The sequence below is a fragment of the Lolium rigidum genome, chromosome 7 (genome assembly GCF_022539505.1).
Source record: "Lolium rigidum isolate FL_2022 chromosome 7, APGP_CSIRO_Lrig_0.1, whole genome shotgun sequence".
NCBI classification, from domain to species: domain Eukaryota; kingdom Viridiplantae; phylum Streptophyta; class Magnoliopsida; order Poales; family Poaceae; genus Lolium; species Lolium rigidum.
In genome coordinates this window covers 104653814-104659375 of record NC_061514.1, presented here as the reverse complement: position 1 = coordinate 104659375, position 5562 = coordinate 104653814, and positions in this window count along the sequence as shown.

Genomic DNA, 5562 nt, shown 5'->3' with positions numbered 1-5562 from the left:
ATATAGTAGAAATTGCAAACTAAAATAAGGTGTGCAATATGTAAATGATAAGACTTCTCATTAATATTTCATAACGATAACTCACACCAAGGGATACATAGACAAACTAGAGGAGAGATACTTCCACACTGCAACCCATCTTATACGATAACTTCCCTACTCATGATATGACACTACTTGATAGTAAAAAGTAAAAGGTAGTGATGATGTGATACCGCGACACTTCCCCAAGCTTGGAACAAACCAAGGGGATGCCAATACCGATGATGAATCAATCCTTTGGCGATGGTGGTGATGAATTCCTCACAAGCTTCTCCACAAGCTCCTGAAGCTCGTCAATCTTGTACATGAGGTTGCGGATCATCTCCGAATTGTGCTCGACGCGATTAAGAAGTATGTCCGACGGCGAGTCCCAATTCTTGAAGTTATTTCCCCAACCTTCAACTTCAGGCTTCGTCCTTCCTGCAGTGTTAGAACGATCTATATCCCAATTGCTAGGCAATGCTGCCTTGGGAGTCCTTTCAATTTGATTATTGTAGATTAGATTGCGGAAGGGATGGTAAGTGCCTGAAGAAGATGTCCTTGGAGCTAGGTAATGACGTGGAAATCCTCCTCCGGTCCTAATCCGTGCGCTCTTCTTGGCGTTGAACGGGTTTGACACCACTTCGATGCTTGCAATGGTGGTGCGCGGGCGCACTTGCGGAACTTCTTCGACTTCCTCTTCATCCTCCTTCACTTCTTCCTTCAACTCGGGGTCTTGCATACCTTCCTCCGAAGGCTCCTTGTCCTTGTTGTGGGAGACCATGGTGCTCCTATATCAAAGACAAATCTCGGCGAAACGACTCGAAACAAAACACGTCGAGAAAACGATATACGGACCTCCGGGGGTCCGGGGATTATATAATAAAAATTTTCGGAACAAACGGAAAGTACCGGGTCGAACCGGAGTCGGAAAGGGGCGACGAGGCGGTGCCCTCATAGGGCGGCGCGGGCCCGAGCCGGGCCGCGCCGGCGTATGGTGGCACGCCCTCGTGCGTCTTTTCCACTCCGTTTCGATCTCGTAATTTTTCATATTTTCCAAAAACAGCAAAAATATTGTTCGGAAAGTAAATTGCGAACTTTTCATTACCGATCTGTTACCTATTCAAAGTTGAGTTACGGCGGATCGTCAATTTGTCCTTTGATGAAAGCCTCCGGTGTTTCCACTTGAATAATATCAACATCAACATTATAAGAATCACCTGAGATATAATGTTTGAGTCTTTGTCCATTCACCACTTGCGTAGCATTGCCTTGGAGAGAGCTAATTTTAATTGCTCCTGAACGATACACCTCCTCAACAACATATGGTCCTTCCCATTTCGAGAGTAATTTCCCTGCAAAGAGTCTGAGACGAGACCGATACAATAGGACTTTATCCCCAATATTAAACTCTCTTTTGATGATCCTTCTATCATGCCATTTCTTAACTTTCTCTTAAAAGAGTTTAGCATTTTCATAAGCTTCACTTCTCCATTCATCTAGAGAACTTAATTGCAGCAACCTCTTATTACCGGCAAGTTTAGGATCTTTATTTAATTCTCTAACAGCCCAATAAGCTTTGTGCTCTAGTTCTAAAGGTAAATGACAAGCTTTTCCGTAAACCATTTTATAAGGTGACATATCCATGGGGTTTTTATAAGCAGTTCTATAAGCCCATAGTGCGTCCTTCAATTTACTAGCCCAATTCTTTCTAGATTTATTAACGGTCTTTCCCAAAATAGATTTAATTTCTCTATTTGATAATTCTACTTGACCACTAGTTTGAGGGTGATAAGCGGAAGCAATTCTATGATTAATACCATACCTAGCAAGAGTTTTTCTAAAACCTCCATGAATAAAATGTGAACCTCCATCAGTCATAATATATCTAGGTACTCCAAATCTAGGAAAAATAATATCTAAAAGCATTTTTAAAGAGGTCTCACCGTCAGCACTTTTTGTAGGTATGACTTCCACCCATTTAGTAACATAATCAACAGCAACAAGTATATGAGTGTTACCTTCTGAAGAGGGAAAAGGTCCCATGAAGTCAAATCCCCAACAATCAAACGGTTCAATAACAAGAGTATAATTCATAGGCATTTCATTACGTCTGGAGATATTACCAACCCTTTGGCATTCATCACAAGATAAAATAAACTTTCTCGCATCTTTGAAGAGAGTTGGCCAATAAAAACCTGATTGTAGAACCTTTTGCGCGGTTCTATCTCCGGCGTGATGTCCTCCATAAGCACTGATGTCTACGGGAGCTTCTATTCTTGTAGATAGTGTTGGGCCTCCAAGAGCAGAGGTTTGTAGAACAGCAGCAAGTTTCCCTTAAGTGGATCACCCAAGGTTTATCGAACTCAGGGAGGAAGAGGTCAAAGATATCCCTCTAATGCAACCCCGCAACCACAAAGCAAGAAGTCTCTTGTGTCCCCAACACACCTAATAGGTGCACTAGTTCGGCGAAGAGATAGTGAAATACGAGTGGTATAAATAAGTATGAGCAGTAGTAACGCAGCAGTAGTAACGCAAAGAAACAAGTAAACAAGCGGCGATAGCGATATTTAGGAACAAGGTCTAGGGATTACACTTTCACTAGTGGACACTCTCAACATTGATCGCATAATAAATAACTCTTTCTCATATGTGCTACATACACTCTTTTGTTGGATGATGAACACATTGCGTAGGATTACACGAACCCTCAATGCCGGAGTTAACAAGCTCCACAATTCAATGTTCATATTTAAATAACCTTAGAGCATAATAGATCATTGCAAAATAAAACAAAAACTAACATAGTGCACACACTGTCCACATTACACTATGAAGGAGGAATAGATCACATCAATACTATCATAATGATAATTAACTCCACAATCTACAAGAGATCATGATCATAGCCTACGACAAGAACCACACGGTGCACACACTAGTCACCTTTACACCATGCAGGGAGGAATAGACTACTTTAATAACATCACATGAGTAGCACACAACTAGTAGCGATACAAAGCTCATCATATGGATCTCAATCATGTAAAGCAGCTCATGAGATCATTGTATTGAAGTACATAGGAGAGAGATTAACCACATAGCTACCGGTACAGCCCCGAGCCTCGATGGAGAACTACTCCCTCCTCATGGGAGACAAGCAGCGTTGATGAAGATGGCGGTGGTGTCGATGGAGAAGCCTTCCGGGGCACTTCCCGTCCCGGCGGCGTGCCGGAACGGAGACTCCTGTCCCCCAGATCTTGGCTTCGCGATGGCGGCGGCTCTGGAAGGTTTCTCGTACCGTGGCTTTTTCGTCTCGTGTTTTAGGTCTGGGACCTTTATATAGGCGAAGAGGCGGCGTCAGAGGGTCGAAGAGGCGGCGACACCATAGGGTGGCGCGGGCCACACCCAGGCCGCGCCGGCCTATGGTCCCGTGGGCCTGTGGCCCCCCTCTGGTCCTTCCCGGGTGTTCTGGAAGATTCGTGGAAAATTAGGAACCTGGGTCTTGATTTCGTCCGATTCCGAGAATATTTCCTTACTAGGATTTCTGGAACCAAAAACAGCAGAAAACGGCAACTGGCACTTCGGCATCTTGTTAATAGGTTAGTTCCAGAAAATGCATAAATATGACATATAATGTGCATAAAACATGTAGATATCATCAATAATGTGGCATGGAACATAAGAAATTATCGATACGTCGGAGACGTATCAGCATCCCCAAGCTTAGTTCCTCCTCGTCCCGAGCAGGTAAACGATAACAAAGATAATTTCTGGAGTGACATGCCATCATAACCTTGATCATATTGTAAACATATGTAATGAATGCAGCGATCAAAACAATGGTAATGACATGAGTAAACAACTGAATCATAAAGAAATGACTTTTCATGAATAGCACTTTCAAGACAGGCATCAATAAGTCTTGCATAAGTGTTAACTCATAAAGCAATAAATTAAAGTAAAGGTACTGAAGCAACACAAAGGAAGATTAAGTTTCAGCGGTTGCTTTCAACTTGTAACATGTATATCTCATGGATAATTGTCAACATAGAGTAGTATGACAAGTGCAATATGCAAGTACGTAGGAATCAATGCATAGTTCACACAAGTGTTTGCTTCTTGAGGTGGAGAGAAATAGGTGAACTGACTCAACATAAAAGTAAAAGAAAGGTCCTTCTAAGAGGAAAGCATTGATTGCTATATTTGTGCTAGAGCTTTGGTTTTGAAAACATAAAGAGAGCATAAAAGTAAAATTTTGAGAGGTGTTTGTTGTTGTCAACGAATGGTAGTGGGCACTCTAACTACCTCATCAACCAGACTTTCAAGAGCGGCTCCCATGAAGGACGTCATCTCTACCAGCAAGGTAGATCATCCCTCTTCTCTTTTGTTTACACATGTACTTTAGTTTAGTTTTTCTTTATTTATGGATGACACTCCTCCCAACCTTTTGCTTACACAAGCCATGGCTAACCGAATCCTCGGGTGCCTTCCAACATTCACATACCATGGAGGAGTGTCTATTTGCAAAATTAAGTTGCTTACCGATGAATCAGAGCAAAACATGTGAAGAGAATTATTAATGAAAGTTAATTAATTGGGGCTGGGAACCCCATTGCCGACTCTTTTTGCAAAATTATTGGATAAGCGGATGTGCCACTAGTCCATTGTGAAAGTCTGTCAAAAGTAAATGACAAGATCGAAAGATAAAACACCACATACTTCCTCATGAGCTATAAAACATTGACACAAATAAGAGGTGATAAATTTTGAATTGTTTAAAGGTAGCACTCAAGCAATTTACTTTGGAATGGCGGAGAAATACCATGTAGTAGGTAGGTATGGTGGACACAAATGGCACAGTTTTTGGCTCAAGGATTTGGATGCATGAGAAGTATTCCCTCTCGATACAAGGTTTAGGCTAGCAAGGTTATTTGAAACAAACACAAGGATGAACCGGTGCAGCAAAACTCACATAAAAGACATATTGTAAACATTATAAGACTCTACACCGTCTTCCTTGTTGTTCAAAACTCAATACTAGAAATTATCTAGACTTTAGGGAAACCAAATTTTAGCAAGCTCTATGTATTTCTTCATTAATGGGTGCAAAGTATATGATGCAAGAGCTTAAACATGAGCACAACAATTGCCAAGTATCAAATTATCCAAGACATTTTACCAATTACTACATGTAGCATTTTCCGTTTCTGTCGTTGCCTAATCGACGGTACCTCGGAGGAGGGATCCTCACGAGGGGGAGAAGAAGTAGGGGCCATAGGGCGGAGTGCACACGGGACGGTGGTACGCGAGTTACCCAGCTTCGGAACACCTGCACGATGACAGGGCCCATCTGCTGCTTGTCCGGAATTATCCGGGCGCTTTCGCGTTGTTACAATGAGTTGTGGTTGTGCCTCTAGGGCTCCCGGGATCCGGCTTATAAAGGCGCACGGATCTAGGGTTTACATGGAGAGTCCTAGCCGGATTACGGATTGCCTAACTACGGTACAATATCTTGCCGTGCACGTCACGGATCCGCCT